The sequence below is a fragment of the Oryctolagus cuniculus genome, chromosome 13 (assembly GCF_051225735.1).
Source record: "Oryctolagus cuniculus isolate XC-2025 breed Fujian yellow rabbit chromosome 13, ASM5122573v1, whole genome shotgun sequence".
In the NCBI taxonomy this organism is placed as follows: domain Eukaryota; kingdom Metazoa; phylum Chordata; class Mammalia; order Lagomorpha; family Leporidae; genus Oryctolagus; species Oryctolagus cuniculus.
The window spans coordinates 90,177,241-90,194,547 of NC_142879.1; the positions used below are offsets into that span (position 1 = coordinate 90,177,241).

General features: G+C 37.6%; 1 long non-coding RNA gene across 1 annotated transcript in view; it reads right to left on the bottom strand.

Moving 5' to 3' along the window:
* LOC149122730 (uncharacterized) overlaps positions 1-17,307 on the bottom strand; it is a 304,723-nt gene that overhangs the window by 256,458 nt on the left and 30,958 nt on the right. The gene's annotated exons all lie outside the window — the stretch shown is intronic.

The window sequence follows — 17,307 nt, forward strand, 5'->3', positions numbered from 1 at the left end:
TTTTACAACCAGTTGATTTATGAATACAGGGAGTACAGGATATCAAGTAAGGGCCTGATTAGACCTCAGAGAATCATATGGCCTATACAGGGAGTATCAAAAAGCCTCCTATTGCCAAAAGGGAGGGCCACACAACAAACATAACAAGGTTGCAGGAACTGCCTTGATGATACCTAGGAATGCAGCTGAATGGCGATAAGGGACACATGGTGGGGTCAGGGGTCCAGGAGGCAAAGAGATATATGGTGACTTCTTCTATCTTACTTAGGTGAAACTAAGGTTACGCTCACATTGGGGTAATTTACTGACTAATTAACTTTATAGAGAATGGCTATGCAGAGCAAGTCTAACGAGGTCAGGAAAGTTCACCAGAGGAGGTTGGTGGGGGTAGCGGCTTTTAACTTTTTAACCCTTCAGGACCACATTTCCAATGGTCAGTGGGTCCAGTATGTTTGTAGAAGAGATGCCGGGGACAGATTTATTAGGACAGATTTATGACTGGAGTTTACAGAAGCAGAACTTAGGCCATCTTCCCTCCCTAGATAAGATTTCAGTGGGCAGCTGTTTCACTCATTAATTGTGAGCATCCACTTTTAAAGGTTTGTGTTGGATGAGGTCCACTTCTCTTTCTTTGATGATGTATTTGGCTGCTTTTCATTTTCTGTCTTCAGCGATTTCTTCTCCTGTTAGCAAGGCTCTCAACTGTTTTTACCTGACGCTGATCCCTTTGCAAAGTGAGAAGGGAACTAAAATTAATGCAAGTCTACTGTGTTGTCAATAACTGGAGCTACTTTTTTAAAGATTTATTTATTCATTTGAAAGAGTTACACAGAGTGAGGAGAGAGAGAGAGAGAGAAAGTGAGAGACATCTTCCATCCGATTGTTCCCTCCCCAATTGGTAGCAACAGTTGGAGCTATGCCAGTCTGAAGCCAGTAGCCAGGAGCTTCTTCTGGGATGAAGCTGGTTTTTAAATAATTATTTATTTATTTGAAAGGCAGAGTTACCGAGTGGCAGAAACAGAGATGGATGACTGGAGCTGTTTGGATCCAAAACCAGAAGCCAGGAGCTTTGTCCAGGTCTCATAGGTGGGTGCAGGAGATGAGGGATTTGGGCCATCTTCTACTGTTTCCCCAGGCCACAGCAGAGAGCTGGATGGAAAGTGCAGCAGCCAGGATCCCAACCGGCACCCATATAGGATGCTGACACTGCAGGCAGTAGCTTTACCCACTATGCAACAGTGCTGCCCACTAACGGGAGCTCTTTTAATCTGAGTATGCATAAAGTGGAGAATTACAGCATCATAAATACATATAAGTTACAGTTTTTCTCTGCCCAGTACTTTACAGTAACCCAGTGATCCACTGAGAATCTTACTTTCCACACTGTGTAATTAAGAAGGTCAGTTAATTGTCTTATTTTGGGTTCTGTGTTTAAACCCATGACATTTTTGACATGGGAGGATATTAGTTCTACAATTTCATAGAGACTGGTCTGTGGAAGCATCGAAAGAAGTTATAACTGTGAGAGTGGTAAGAAAGAAGAAGGGAAGAAATAAGTACCCCTTACGCCACACAGAGGTGTCCACAAAACGAATAGAAGATGTGCCCTTGAAAACTATGGCTGACTTTCTGGGACAAACTGTGTTTGAGTGCTTCAAATGTTCTGATAGAAAGGTGTTGCCACCAGATTATTAGTATATTTAGTTTTTAAAGATTTATTTATGTATTTGAAAATCAAAGTTACACAGAGAGAGAAGGAGAGGCAGAGAGAGAGAGAGAGAGAGAGAGGTCTTCCATCAGGTTCATTTCCCCAATGGCTTCATCATTGTGAACTTTGCTCAGTTCCTGACCTATACCTTTCCTTTAACCTAGTACTTTGCCATGTAGTAGCCTATGAAAACTGCAGACTGCATAAATGAATGAATACTTGGAGGGTTGTGATTTCTTAGAGGAACATCATGAGACAGAAGGAATAAAACAAAACAAAAGTATCCTCCGTATATAGAAGATATACTGTTTTTACAAGCCACAGAGAAGAGGAAGAAGCAGGAAAGTAGTGAGACTGGAAAGTTTGTGGCAAAGGAAATAGGCACTGGTCAAGAATTTAACAAGCCCATTAGGAAATATTAAGGTTTCCTTACTTCCATGTAGACTCTGCACTATAATGTTAAATGGCGTCCTCTAAACCCACTTGTTGCACAAATGAAAACCCAAGCGTTGTCTTCTCCCACAGATGGAGTCTGCTATTGGTTTTGATTTACATTTCCCTAATGGCTAGTGATATTGGGCATGTTCATCTATGTCTTGACCATTGAGATTTCCTCTTCTGAGAAACATCTATTCAGATCATTACCCATTTCTGAACTGTACATTTTGCTTCTTGTTTGGAGTTTTTCCAATTCTATATAAGTACGTTTTGGCTATCAATCTTTTGTCATAGTCAGAGTTTTCAATGTTTCCTGCCATTCCGTCCATTGTATCTTCACTCTGTTGATTACTTTGTTGTGAAGATGTATCTTAATTTGATATGCTCAAATTTGTATATTTTATTTTGTTACTTGTGCTTTTGGAATCTTACCCAAAACTGTTGTCTATGCTAATGTTTTACAGTTTCTCATATGTTTACTTAGTTTTTGGTTTTATATTTAGACTTTTAATTCACCTTGAGTTGCTTTTACATAGTGTATGAGGTGTTGGGGTATCTTTTCAGGCTTCTACATATGGATAATCACTTTCCTTTAAACCATTTGCTAAAGGGGTTCTTCTTTCTCCTGTTTGTTTTCTTTCCTTTGTTAAATAGGAGTTGCCTGTAGAAAAGTCGGTTTATTTCAGATGCCTATTCTTTTCCATTGAACTATGTGTCTTTTTTTCCAACAGTGCTAACACTGCTTCTACTTTTTTTAAGATTTATTTATTTATTTGCAAGGCCAGATGCTTCTTCCAAGTCTCTCATGTGGGTGCCAAAACCGTAGAACACAGTCCATCTTCCACCAATTTCCCAGGTGCATTAGTAGGGAGCTGGATTGGAAGTGGAACACCTGGTCTCCTAGCAGCAACATATGGGATGCATGCACAGCAGGTGAAGGCTTTAACCCACTACACCACAGCACCAAACCTTTCCTTATTTACTTCTGCTGTGTTCTTTCATTATTCACTTTTTTCTACTGCCCTGCATCTTGACTCATTCCTGTTTATTTCTGGGTCCTGGAGGATGGTAGTAGGTTGCTTCTGGGATATCTTTTTTGTGTTAGTAGATACTTGGTAATCTAAAATCATAGTTTTTAGTTTCTATATTTCTCTGCTAATCACGAGGACCTTCTAGATGACAGCAGAAAATGCTGGCAGAAATGAGGATATATTAATTTGCTAAGAAAATACCACAGAGAATATGATGTAAATCATGGAATTTTACTTCTCAGAGTTGTAGAGCTTGAAAATATCAGATCAAGGTGCTTAAATAGGCTCGATTTTTCCAGAAGCGTTTCTCCGATGTGACAGACACATCTATCATTTGATCTACTTAAAAGTACTTTCTTCAGGTAGAGTCATGTTGGTGGTTAGCACTTCAGTGTTTGAGTTTTAGGGAGGCACATTTCAGTCCACAACAGCAAAAGGGGCCCTCTGGTCTACTTCAATGACAGCCATCTCTGCGGAGGACAGAAAGTTTAAAATCAGCGTTAGGATTTCTCACAGTATTACTGTCTGCTATCTCCATCAAATGTGCATTCATGTACACACAAACAAAACTACCTGTACACATAAACACATTCAACAGTGGAAATGCCTGATGGTTGTGTACAGGTAACATCAATATAATAATCCATAAGAGGGCCTATTAGCAGACATTAAAAAGAGAATTAGAAAGAATGACAACCAAATCTGCAGTTACCTATATTTATGTCTATATGTATGATATTCAGTATTTATAGTTGCTAAAAGAAGAATACTGATGTGTGGAAATAAGAGCTAAACCTTACCTTGCAATATTGCAGCCTAGTCTACATGAAAGATGTTTTCCTAAAACCTTTCCCTGGGCCCACTCTGTGGCATAGTAGATTAAGCATCCACCTGCAGCACCAGCATCCCACATGGGCACCAGTTTGAGTCCCTGCTCCTGCATTTCCAATTCAGCTCTTTGCTAATGGCCTAGGAAAACAGTGGAATATGCCCTGAGTGCTTGGGCCACTGCACCCATGTGAGAGACCTGGAGGAAGCTGCTGGCTCCTGGCTTCTGGCACCTGGCTTCAGATCAGCCCAGCTCCAGCCATTCTGGCCATTTAGGGGTGAACCATTCAATAGAAGACCTCTCTTTCTCTTCCTCTCTATATCTGTCACTCTGCCTCACAATAAATAAATGCATTTTTTAAAAACCTTTCACATTTTAAATTTCTTAATTGTTTTAAAGATTCATTTATTTATTTATTTTCAAGTCGAGTTACAGAGAGGAGAGCCAGAGAGAAAGAGAGAGGTCTTCCATCTGATGTTCACTCCCTAATTGATTGCAACTGCCAGAGCTGTGCTGATCTGAAGCCAGGAGCCAGGAGCTAGTTCCAGGTCTCCCAGATCGGTACAGGGGCCCAAGGCCCAAGGCCATCTTCTACTACTTTGCCAGGCAATAGCAGAGAGCAGGATCAGAAGTGGAGCAGCTGAGTATTGAACCGGCCCCCATATGGGATGCTGGCACTTCAGTCCAGGGTGTTAACCTGCTCCACCACAGCACCAGTCCAACATTTTAAATTTCTGATACTCTAAAGTAGCACAGGACTGCATTACATCTAGGAAAGATGCATTTAAAAATTATAAATCTAGTGCATTTTAGCAGAAGTTTTAACAAATTCTTCTGATTTTCTCAGCATTATGTATAAATAAATGACATAATGAGTCATTGTCAGATTTTTAGCTTTTGACAGCCACTTATAATATTTCACAGCTTTTTGAAATGTATTGCTAGTGAGTTTTTCTCAACACATGCACTGGATTTTACCTATAAGGGTTGCCTCTTATAGGATTTGCATTTTGATGGGTTTTCATGGCACATGTAATCAACATCTGGAAAGCCTCTAAAACACATAAATAATAACATGAATCAGGTTTTTTTTCTTAAAGATTTATTTATTTATTTGAAAGTGCTGCACAAATAGAGGAGAGGTAGAGAGAGAGAGAGACAGACAGACAGACAGAGACAGAGAGGTCTTCCATCTGCTGGTTTACTCCCAGTTGGCTGCAATGGCTGGTCTGTGTCAATCCGAAGCCAGGAGCTACTTCCGGATCTCTCATGTGTGCAAGGCCCCAAGGACTTGGGCCACCTTCTACTGCTTTCCCAGGCCATAGCAGAGAGCTGGTTCAGAAGTGGAGCAGCCACGACTTGAACTGGCACCCATATGACTTGCCAGCACTGCAGGCAGCAACTTTATCTGCTATGCCACAGCACCAGACCCACATTGCATCTCTTTAAGATGATTTGGATTTAAGTTCATGAGAAATTATTAGCATAGTGGGAACTGATAGATATGGATGAAACAGGATGGACTTGTTAGGAAGGGTGATGTTAATTTTCTTATAAAATAAATAAATAAGAAATTAAATATGGTCAGACATAAATGAAGACTAAATTTTATTAGTGGTGATCCAGAAAACACTGATCTCAGGTCTTTTTCTTCCAGAGTTAAGATTATATTTTTAAATGCTTATTAAGTGAACAAATTTCATGTAATTTATATATACAGTTTGAAGAGCAAACTGATAACATCCTATCCTATCTTCCCTTGGTCTCATATTTCCAACTCCCTCCTTCTCGTTTTATTTTCTTTTAATTTTGACAGCTGCATGCTTTGATTTTATTTTAGAATCACAAGCTTTAACCCTCTACAAAATAAAGAATTCAGCAAGTAGTATAAGAAATATCAATGAGTATATGTTGTTTACTCTATCAAAGAGTACAGAAAAGTGCTATGAACAATACTCAAATCTCAAAATGCCATATTAACTTATATGCTACTTTTCGTTGTCTATATATTAATTACCACCAGTCAGAGAAAACATATGGTATTTGTCTTTTGGGGACTGGCTTCTTTCATGAAGCATACTTATTTCCAGTTCATCCATTTAGTTACAAAAGATAGGATTTCATTCTCAATTATGGCTGAATAGTATTTTACACTGTATTTATAGCTCATATTCTTTTTCCAGTCACCAGTTCATGGACTTCTGGGTTGATTCCATGTTAGCTATTGTGAATTGAGTTGTAATAAACATGAGGGTACAGATAACTCATGCCTATGCATATTCTATTTCATTTCATGTGGATAAATTCCTAGGAGTCAGATGGCAGGATCATATGGTATGTTTGTTTTCAGATTTCTGAGGAACTTTGATACTGCCTTCCATAATGGTTGTACTAGCTTCATTCCCACCAACAGTGGGTTAGGGTACCTTTTTCTCTCCCTCTCCACCAGCCTTTATTGTTTGTTGACTTTTTCCAAAGAATTATTTATTTGTAAGGTAGAGTTGCTTATAGGGAGAGGCAGAGGCAGAGGCAGAGGCAGAGGCAGAGAGACATAAGTATTTTATCTGCTTGTTTATTCTCCATATGGCACAACAGGTGGTGCTGGTCCAATCGGAAGCCAGAGTTAGGAGCATCTCCCTGGTCACCCAAGTGGGTGCAGGGACCCAGGCACTTGGGCCATCCTCCACTGCCCTCCCAGTCCAGAGCAGAAAGCTGGACTGGAAGAGGAGCAACCGGGACCAGAACTGGCACCCATAGGGGATGCCAGCTCAATAGGTGGAGGATCAACCCAGTGTGCCACAGCACTGGCCCCCATCAGGGATATTTTTCTATAGTACTCTCTCTCCACTGTATCTTTTTCTATTTGAAGAATTAAGGTGATGCAGGATTAATCGAAGGAGTTTGAGAGGATTGTCTCTCTTTCAATTGAGTTGAATAGTTTGAGAAATATTGGAATTAGTTCTTTAAAAGTCCTTAGAATTCAATAGTGAGGCTGTCTGATCCTGGACTTTTCCTTGTTGGGAGGGTCTTTATTACTCATCCAATCTCTGTCTTGGTTTTTGATTTGTTTAGCTTTTCTATGTGTCTTCATGACTCAATTTTGGTATATTGTGTATGTCCAGGAATCTGTTGAATTTTCCTCTAGGATTTCCAATTTGTTAGCCATCACAACAGATACTCACATCCTATATTGCAGTGCTAATCTGAGTTTTGGGTACTCCACTTCCAAACCAATTTCATGTTAATACCCCTAGGAAGCAATGGATAATAGCTCAAATTCTTTCCTTCTTGTCATCTAATTTGGAGAACTGTAACCTCAATGGGGACTTGAGAACCTGGTCTTGCACAGTTGTAGCCATATAGAAAGTGAACCAGCAGATGGGAGACCTCTCTGCTTCTCTTTCCTTCTCTCTTTGTCTCTGTGTCTCTCTGCCTTTTTTATCATATTAAAATATTTAATTACTTATTTGAAAGAGTTACAGAGAGAGGGAGAGACAGAAATCTTCCACCACCTAATTCATTTTTGCGATGACTTTAATAGCCAGAGTGTGGCCAGGTTGAAGCCAGGAGCTTTTCCTCCGATGTGCGTGGCAGCATCCCAGCCACTTGGGCCATCTTTCCCTGCTTTTTCAGTCCATTGGTAAGGAGCTGGATCAGAAATGGAATAGCTGGTACTTGAACTGGTGCACGTAGAGGATGCCAATGTAACAGATAGCAACTTTGTCCACTGCACCACAACCACCAGCTCCTCTTTCTGTCTTTCCAATAAATAAATCTTTTGAAAAAGAACTGAAGGTAGTAAAAGTCATCATGACTGAGCAATGGCAAATTTATTGAAGTGATCGACTTTCTTAAAGATCTATTTATGAATTTGAAAGGCAGCACTAGAAAGAGAGAGTGGGAGAGATGGATCTTCCTCCTGGTTTGTTCACTCCTGAAATGGCTGCAATGACTGTGGCTAGGCCAGACTGATATCAGGAGCCAGGGGCTTCTTCCAGGTCTCTCACATGGGTGCAGGAGCCCCAATATTTGAGTCACCCTGTGCTGCTTTTCCAGACACATTAGCAGGGAACTGGATCCATTTGGAGCATTAATGTCTATGATACTCTCCTTGCAGTTGAAGGATTTAGAATCCATTTCAATTATGGGTGGGCCAAGTACAACAGCTTCCAATTGTCCAAGGTTTGGATTACATGGGTTCTGAGAAATTTTGTTAAAATAGTTATTAATCATAACTCTGAGCTTAAGCTTTTCTTACCAAATTTTCGTGTTTGCTGATGTTTATATCTATGGGAAAATTGGGTCTCTGGATTGCAACCAATGAAAGCATCCAGACTAATAGTAATAAGGTCAACAGTCAGCAGAATGATGTCCAGCTGAACTGAAATAGCTTTTCTTATTTGGTAGAGGGGTTACCTCCTGCATTATGCTGACATAATGACATAGACAGTAGATGTTGGAGTCTGTCCCTTCTGCCAAATGGAGAATACTACATTTTGGTCCATCATATATATATTTATATATTATAATATATATTATATTATATATTTCTATACATAATATAGAATTACATATAATTATTATAAATATATAATTATATATGAATTTATTCTTTATATATAAATATATAATTATTTCTTATCCAGCTCCTTACCAATGGATTGAAAAAGCCGTGAAAGATGGTCCAAGTGCCTGGGTTACTGTGACACAGAGCGGAGGAGAAGCTCCTGGTTTCAAACTGGCCACACGCTGGCTTTTGAAGTCTTCTCAATAATATATATGTATATTATATATAATATTAATAATAAATTATATAATATCTGTTTATAATTATTATATATTATATAATATATTGTATGTTAAATTATAATATATTATATATTGAATATATTTATATACATAAATATATAAATTAATGTATATATATAAATTATTTATTTATGTATTTGACAGGTGTACTTACAGACAGTGAGACGAAGAGACAGAGAAAGGTCTTCCATATGCTCATTTACTCCCCTAATGACTGCTGGGAGCACAAGGACAGTGCCTAGAGTTTATTTTGATGGATTTTAGCCCCTTTCATTGGAGGGAGGCCCAATGAAGCTGGACTGATTAGTAAACCTCAGAAGTGTCTTTTCAAGGTGAAGGCAAACTGAGACTGAGGGGTTTTTGGAAAAACTTGGAACAAAATGCATTTGCCACACTTGCTTAAGACACATCATTTATCTATTGATTTCATCAGATCTGTTAACATTAAGTATAAGGTACAGGGGACATGGTGGATGGCATATAGCAATATGATTTTAGTAATATATCATGAGGTGCTTTTTTAAAATGGATTTAGCAGGTAAAATTGGGCTACCTAATGGGATGTAGCTGGAATAATCACCTTTTTGTTAAATAAATCTGAGGTAATAAATGTTAGTGTATGAAGACATTGAGTTTTCTTTTATTGGGCCTTCTTGGTTATTTTAATCTGGGATCTGCGAATTCTCATTTTCTTTATTTTATTCCTCATCATGTCGGACCAACTCTGCTGCTTTGGGGATTTTTTTAGTACATCTGACATTTGGAAATTTAGACAATAGTATAGTTAAAATGAGATGTACCAAGTAAAGTATTTATTTTTATTCTGATACATATTTTGGAATTCTTCTAAAATTCCATTTTAGTATCCTTGTTAAATTTAGTTGCATCCCAGGTTAAGACTTATTGGAGACAGGTGCCATGGCTCAATAGGCTAATCCTCCACCAGCGGCACAGGCACACCGAGTTCTAGTCCTGCTGGGAGAGCCAGATTCTGTCCCAGTTGCTCCTCTTCCAGTCCAGTTCTCTGCTATGGCCCAGGAGTGCAGTGGAGGATGGCCCAAGTGCTTGGGCCCTGCACCTGTATAGGAGATCAGGAGGAAGCACCTGGCTCCTGCTTTTGTATCAGCGCAGTGTGCCGGCCGCAGCACACTGGCCGCAGTGGCCACTGGGGGGTAAACCAACAGAAAAAGGAAGACCTTTCTCTCTGTCTCTCTCTCTCACTGTCCACTCTGCCTGTCAAAATAAAAAAATAATTTTTATAAAAAAGACTTATTGGAGCCACTCTAGTGATTATACCCATGAAACTTTGTTAATTAATGCAAATAGAACCTGGGAAAATTGATGTATATCTTATGCTGTAGAGACTTAAGATTGAACATCTTTTTTATCTTTTTTAATTATATAATTTAAAAACAAATGTTAGATTTTTTTTGACTTTACTAAGCCACAGCTCTGGCCCCATTAATATGTCTTAACATTGTCTTTTCCTCTCAGACTTATCTCTATTGTTTCAGTTAACTGCATGTCTTTTCTTTAGATTCAGATTCTCTCAGCTGTCAAAGCTTATTCATCTTAATTCTGTTGTTCCTATTTCCCTCCCTTTTATTCTGTCCCTAGGCTAATTGAGGTCATGATTCTCCATTCCTTCTGTGTGGTGTCACAGTAGGCTTGAAGTGTTCTTTTTCTCTTCTGATTTCTAAAGAAAGAAATTATGTATTCCCCCAGTTTAGATATTTTAATAATTCATTCTAAAACAAAGGTTAAATGTTCTTAATTTGACAAGAATTTTAAGGGCCAGTGGTGTGGCATAGTGGGTAGAGCCACCACTTGTAGTGCTGGCAGCTCATATGGATCCAGATCTCTGCTAAAGTCTGGGAAAGCAGTAGAAGATGGCCCAAGTCCTGGGCCCCTGCACCCATGTGGGAGACCTGGAAGAAGCTCCTTGCTCCTGGCTTTGGATTGGCACAACTCTGGCCATTGCAGCCAACTGGGGAGTGAACCAGTGGATGGAAGACCCCTCTCTCTTCTCTGCCTCTCTCTGTGTAATTCTGACTTTAAAATAAATAAATAAATCTTTAAAAAAAGAATTTTTTCTAATTTTAGATTTGTTCTCCTTCATTGTCACTTCAGGGTGTGTGTAAAGAGTGCATATCCAGTTTTTCTATTTTGGAATTTTGGGATTTTGTATTAGCTCTGCTGTGTATTCATTTTTCTCGAGCATTGGTGATATCTTCTCCTTAGTTGTATTAAGAGAGAGAGCAATAGCCCTCATGTCTTTTTAGGTAAGTAAGACATATTAAAAACAGAGCATTCAGTATACATTCATAGTAGTTTGACTTGTTCAATTGATTTACGTGACTTCCCTTGGACATTCTCGGTCTCTGCTGTACAACTTTCTATACTCATTAATTCTTTGATATTCCCAAATCCAGAAAATGAATGATTCAACAGTGGTGTTCCTGTATTTGCTGGGACTCAGGGTAAGAAGCAAAGTGGAGGTGTTCAGGAATCTACAGGTACATGCTACATAGCAAAGCACATCATTTCCTATACAAAGTGACTGGGAAATCCAGAATCTTTTGCATACTATATTGGATCCTGAACTATTACTGGACTATTCAGTAAGATTTTAATGTATTTATTTTCTGTGTGTGTGTTTGTATTTCTAAATAAACTCTGCTGGGCTACTTAACATTAACATGTATTGCAGAATTCTTTCATCAGTTTTTACTTTTAAAAAATTTCTCTTTCATTTTTATGGGAGAGGGTAGAAGCTTTCTGCTATGTAACTGAAAATTCATTCATTCATTAAACTTAAAAATATTTGTTGGAAATGGGTGGAATACTATTAATTCTTGTGTGATTTTCATGAAACTAAATACATTCTCTATTTTGTTTTGCTTAAAATTTCTGCATGTGTGGACTTCTTTTTTCCTTATTGCCCCAAATCCCTTTGTGTATTGGGATGGCAAATGGGTTTTACACTGGAGAAAACATGTTATTTTGGCAAAGAAGTACTTAGCCTTCCTGCTTCAAGTATTCAAATATTGCATTAGAAATCGGTATATTTGTTTACTGTACAAATGTCCTTCATACAATTTTGTAATATTCTGGGATGTGAGAGGGAGCAGGAAATAGGAGGGTTATGGGTGGGGGGGAAGTTATGATTGTCAGTATAAATTATTGCCCTACACTTTTTATAGACACTCTTCAAAGCATATCCTCAAACTAATTCAATTAATTTAAAGGATTTATTAAATGATAGACTACATGAAATTTATCGATGTATTTTATCAAGCAATCATCCAATGTAAATGATTACCATATGTTTGCACTTCAGGGAATCATTCTATTGTGAATATTTTGGCATCAATATAATTTTGTTTAAAATTTCTTTATGAAAAAATATCTAGACTAGAAATCAATTGAATGTGTTGCATGGTTTTGTTACCTAATGAGAAATTGCCTTCACTGAGGTTTATAATTATTTATTCTTTCAACACTAATGTTATGTGTTTACCAAATACAGTAATATTAATATACATTTGGGGTTGGCACTGTGGCATAGCGGGTAAAGCTGCAGCCTGGCAGTGCTAGCATCCCAAATGGATGCCGGTTTGAGTCCCGGCTGCTCCATTTCTGAGCCAGCTCTCTGCTAAGGCCTGGGAAAGCAATGGAAGATGGTCTAAGTCCATGAGCCCCAGAACTCGCATGGGGGACCCAGAAGATGCTCCTGGCTCCTGGCTTTGGGTCGGTGCAGCTCTAGTCATTGCAGCCAATTGGGGAGTGAACCAGCAGATGGAAGACCTCTCTCTCTTCTTTCTGCCTCTTCTTCTCTCTCTGTGTAACTCTGGCTTTCAAATAAATAAGTAAATAGATAAATAATTTTTAAAAATATACGTTTGTTTGCAAACAATATGTGACATCAATACAACTACTTAAATTTTCTCATACAAGTAGTTTAATTTGGAGGCCTGAATTATGGCTGATTGGTTCTGTAGTCTAATGATATCTTTGAACCCAACTATTTTCCCCTTCTTTATGAATTTCAGTGTTGTAGATTACTAGAATTCTGAAAAAAATTCACAGAAACTTTAGGCATCATCTAAACATCATAATCTCCAAAGAGCAAAAATCATTGCAAACTATGATTTTCTAGAATTATTTCTTTGGATAATGCTACAATTTTATTGTAGCTTTAAATTGAGCACACACACACACACACACACACACCCATGTACCATACATACATTCACAAATGTACATACACAATCAGCAAGTCTCCAATGCATTTACCAAAGTGCATCAATGTGCTAGTTTAAGATTACTGCCAAAGAATAGTCCCTTTCTTTAAATACCAATTTACTCTATTGATTTATTTTTGACCAAAAATGATGCAGTTTAGTTACTGTTTTGACAAAGAGGCAGGTATCATCACAAAGCACAAATGAGTGAATAAGTTATATTATCCAGGGAATTAGAAATTAAAAGGAATTGAATCTAGTTTGAGTTACCATGTCAAGCAAAATATGAAGTTTTACAAAACTTGAATGTATATAATTTCAAATAAATTTTGAGTTGTATCTAAATGTGTACACTACAACATTAAGCATAAAGGCACAGATATTTAAATACCTTTATTTAGAAAAATGTGAATAGATAATAATAATAATTGCTAACATTTATTTTATACCAGGTGATGTTTCCTGAATTTTATGTTTCCAGAAAAATGGAGGTAGCTCCTGTTATTTTAACTTTAAAGAAAATGCAACTGAGGCATGAAGAGGTAAGTAACTGGTTTGCCCAAGGATATATAATCATGAAGTGGCAAAGCCTTAGACTTGGCATGATCTGAATGGCAGCCATTTTTTTTCACAAATTCAATGTTTGATCTATTTCATATATTCACTAAAAGGATTTACTATCAAATGATACTTTCTGATAAAACCTATGAAAACTGCAGATGAGTATTGCTCCAAAGCAAATACTTGAGGCTAGCATTACGTGTAGCAGGTAAAGCCATTGTCTTTAAATTTAGCTAAGATATGCCTTGTTAGATGAGTGTACTTTGTGTAATTCTTCTTGTCAGTGTATACACTTTAGAAATTGATTACAGGGCACAGCATGTTAAAACCCCAACCTAGGGTGCCAGCATCCCATATGGGTGCTGGTTTGAGTTCCAGTTGCTCCACTTCTGATCTGGCTCCTTGCTAATGCACCTGGGAAAGCATCAGAGGATGGCTCAAGTCCTTGGGCTCCTGCACCCGTGTGGGAGACCTGAGAAAAGCTCCTGGCTCTGGGCTTCAGATCAGCTCAGCTCCGGCTTTTGCAGTCAATTGGGAAGTGAACCAGCAGATTGAAGACTTTTCTCTCTGTCTCTACCTCTCTATATAACTCTGTCTTTCAAATAAATAAAAATAAATCTAGAAAAAAAGAAATTGATTACATCAGGCAACACATATGAACTTTTTTATAGAAAGATTGACCTTTAGAAAAATTTTAGACCTACAGAAAAAAAAGTGGTACAAATGTGAACTTTTGAATAAAAATCTATTTTTCATGAAAGCATGGTGTTATAAAACACAGCAATACATCACTGAGAACCAAAAATAAATTGGACTATCTCATTCTGTGATTTGAAATCTAGGGACAAATGTCCTTTATTTTTCTTACAGAGAATGTAAATAGTGTTGTGATATCAAACTCATTCTAAGTTTAGGTACCCCATGGAAAGTTTGATCTAATGAAAACAAATCTGTTGGATCATTTACCTCATACATTCCACTACCATGAAAATAATATATCTGTCATAATACATCAAGAAGAAAACATATTTATGCCTAAAAATACAAATTCAACTATTACAAACTGTTCAGCAAAATTTAAAATTGTATGTTATTAATATTCTAAAATGGAACATTTTTCTTTGCTTCTCAATAAAAATGTGATACACTTTAACATCTTCAGAATAAGAACTGAGAGTGTACAAGGCAAAATTTATTTATTTATTTATTTATTTTTTGCCAGGCAGAGTTAGACAGTGAGAGAGACAGAGAGAAAGGTCTTCCTTCCATTGGTTCACCCACCAAATGGCCACCATGGCCTCCCGATCTCCCATGTGGGTGCAGGGCCCAAGCACTTGGGCCATCCTCCATTGCTCTCCTGGGCCACAGCAGAGAGATGGACTGGAAGAAGAGCAACCGGGACTAGAACCTGGGGTGCCAGCACTGCAGGCGGAGGATTAGCCTTGTGAGCCACATACCCAGTGAAATATAGTTTAAGGAGAGAATTTATAACGTTCATTTTTAAAGTAACAAAAACATTTTTCACTTCTTGGTTTGCATTTTAAATTTGTACATATATATATATATTAGCCATCCTTACTGGTTATTGCAAATTACCACATCCCAAAATTAATTGCTTCTCAACATTTACAATTTGTTTCTTCACTTTAAAGAAAAATATTTGTGTCTCTTGAGTAAACAAGTAAATATAATGATTTGGCATCATTTTATAAAACTCAAATCTGTAAGAACTCAAAAACCACTGCAGAAATATTCTATAAGAATGTACTCATGCATATTGTTCTTACAATAGATTCACCCATGTCATAGGAGAGCAACTCCTTGCTCAACATTCAAAATGTTCACAGTCTTCTAAATATTCCTTTTAACATAGTGACAACAGTTGGACCCAAGAGAGTCTTTAAAATTAAAAGAAACAATTTGGGTATGCTGACTTTCCTAGTCTTCTTGTTTTCCTGGGACAGAGTATCTTTTTTGAATGTAGGCTGACAAGGATACAACCCCCACCACAAAGTAAAATGCCTAAACATTAGAGCACTGCTCCTGACCCCTGCTCACTTGTTCCTCTATGTGGGATTTATGAATGACTTGCATGAATGGAGAGATGAAAGAGGCAATGAGCTACCACCCCCCCTTTTCTTTATTTAGCACTTTTCTAGGATGCCTATGAGAACATGGGTTCTTGTCTGCCCTTTTTATACTGTAAATTTAGCAAAAAACCTGTGCTCTGTAAGTGACTAGGTAAGGATGCAATGTAATGTACTAGGGCAATGGAAAGGAATCTTTGTTGCTAAGCACCAAGACCAACAACTCTGTGGGCTAGAAAGCTTACATTTTGACTTCTTTCCATGTCCAGCTTGAACCATTCAGAATTCAGAGAAAGTAGGAATGTAAGTTATGAGCACACTTCACTGCCACAAATGTTATGATACTCATCAGTTTGTAATCAGGAATGACTTAAAATTTAACCAAAAATACCACAGTAAACTATGGCAGATTCATCAACACCTACACTTATAACTAACATCCACATTTATAATTGTATCTTTCTATGAAGGATCTGACAGGAATTATTATCTGGGATGGATAATTAACAACTCCTTTTACAATTTTTATAATGTACCAAAAAAGTGAACTTTGAATCCTTTGGGAATTGGATAAGCTAAATATATTTGTATTTGATGAATTCAGGCTGAGAACTTGTAAGTACAATACCAACCATAATACCTACTAAAAAATTAAATACCTTGGAATAAATTTAACTAAGAATTTGAAAGATCTTCACAATGAAAATTACAAAACATTAAAGGAAGAAATAGAAGAACACACACAAAAATGGAAAAATATTTCATGTTTGTGCACTGGAAAAAATAATATCATCAAAATGTTCATACTACCCAAAGTGATTTATAGATTCAATGAGACCCCAATCAAAACTCCAAGAACATTCTTCTCAGATCTAGAAAAAAAGAATGCTTAAATTTGTGTAGAAACACAAGAGACCCCCAAATAACTAAAGCAACATTAAACAAGAAAAAGTTGGAAGTATCAGAAGACCAGATTTCAAGACATACTACAGGGCAGTTACAAACAAAACAGCCTGGGACTGGAACAGAAAAAGACATGTATACCAATGAAACAAAATATAAACCAAAAAAATTAATCCATGCAGCTACAACCAACTAGTCTTTGACAAATGAGCTAAAATCAATCCCTGGAGAAAGGACAGTCTCTTCAACAAATAGTGTTGGGAAAATTGGATCTCAACATGCAGACATATGAAACAAAACCTGTACTTACACCCATACAAAAATCAACTCACAACTGATCATGACTCTAAATCTATAGCCTGATATCAACAAATTACTAGAGGAAAATATTGGGAAAACTGCAAGACATTAGCATAGGAAAGACTTCTTGGAAAAGACCCCAGAAGCACAGGCAATGAAAGCAGAAAGAGACAAAAGGGATTACATCAAGCTTAGAAGATTTGTGCTGCAAAGGAAACACTAAGCAAAGTGAAGAGTGGTAGAAAATATTTGCAAACTATATAACTGATAAAGGGTTAATATCTTGAAGTAACACCTTGACAGTAGGGACTCCATTTTGGAGCACTTGAGACTCCATTCTGGGAAGGTGCCCCCCCACACACCATGAGACTCTGGTCTGAGACTATGATCTAAAACA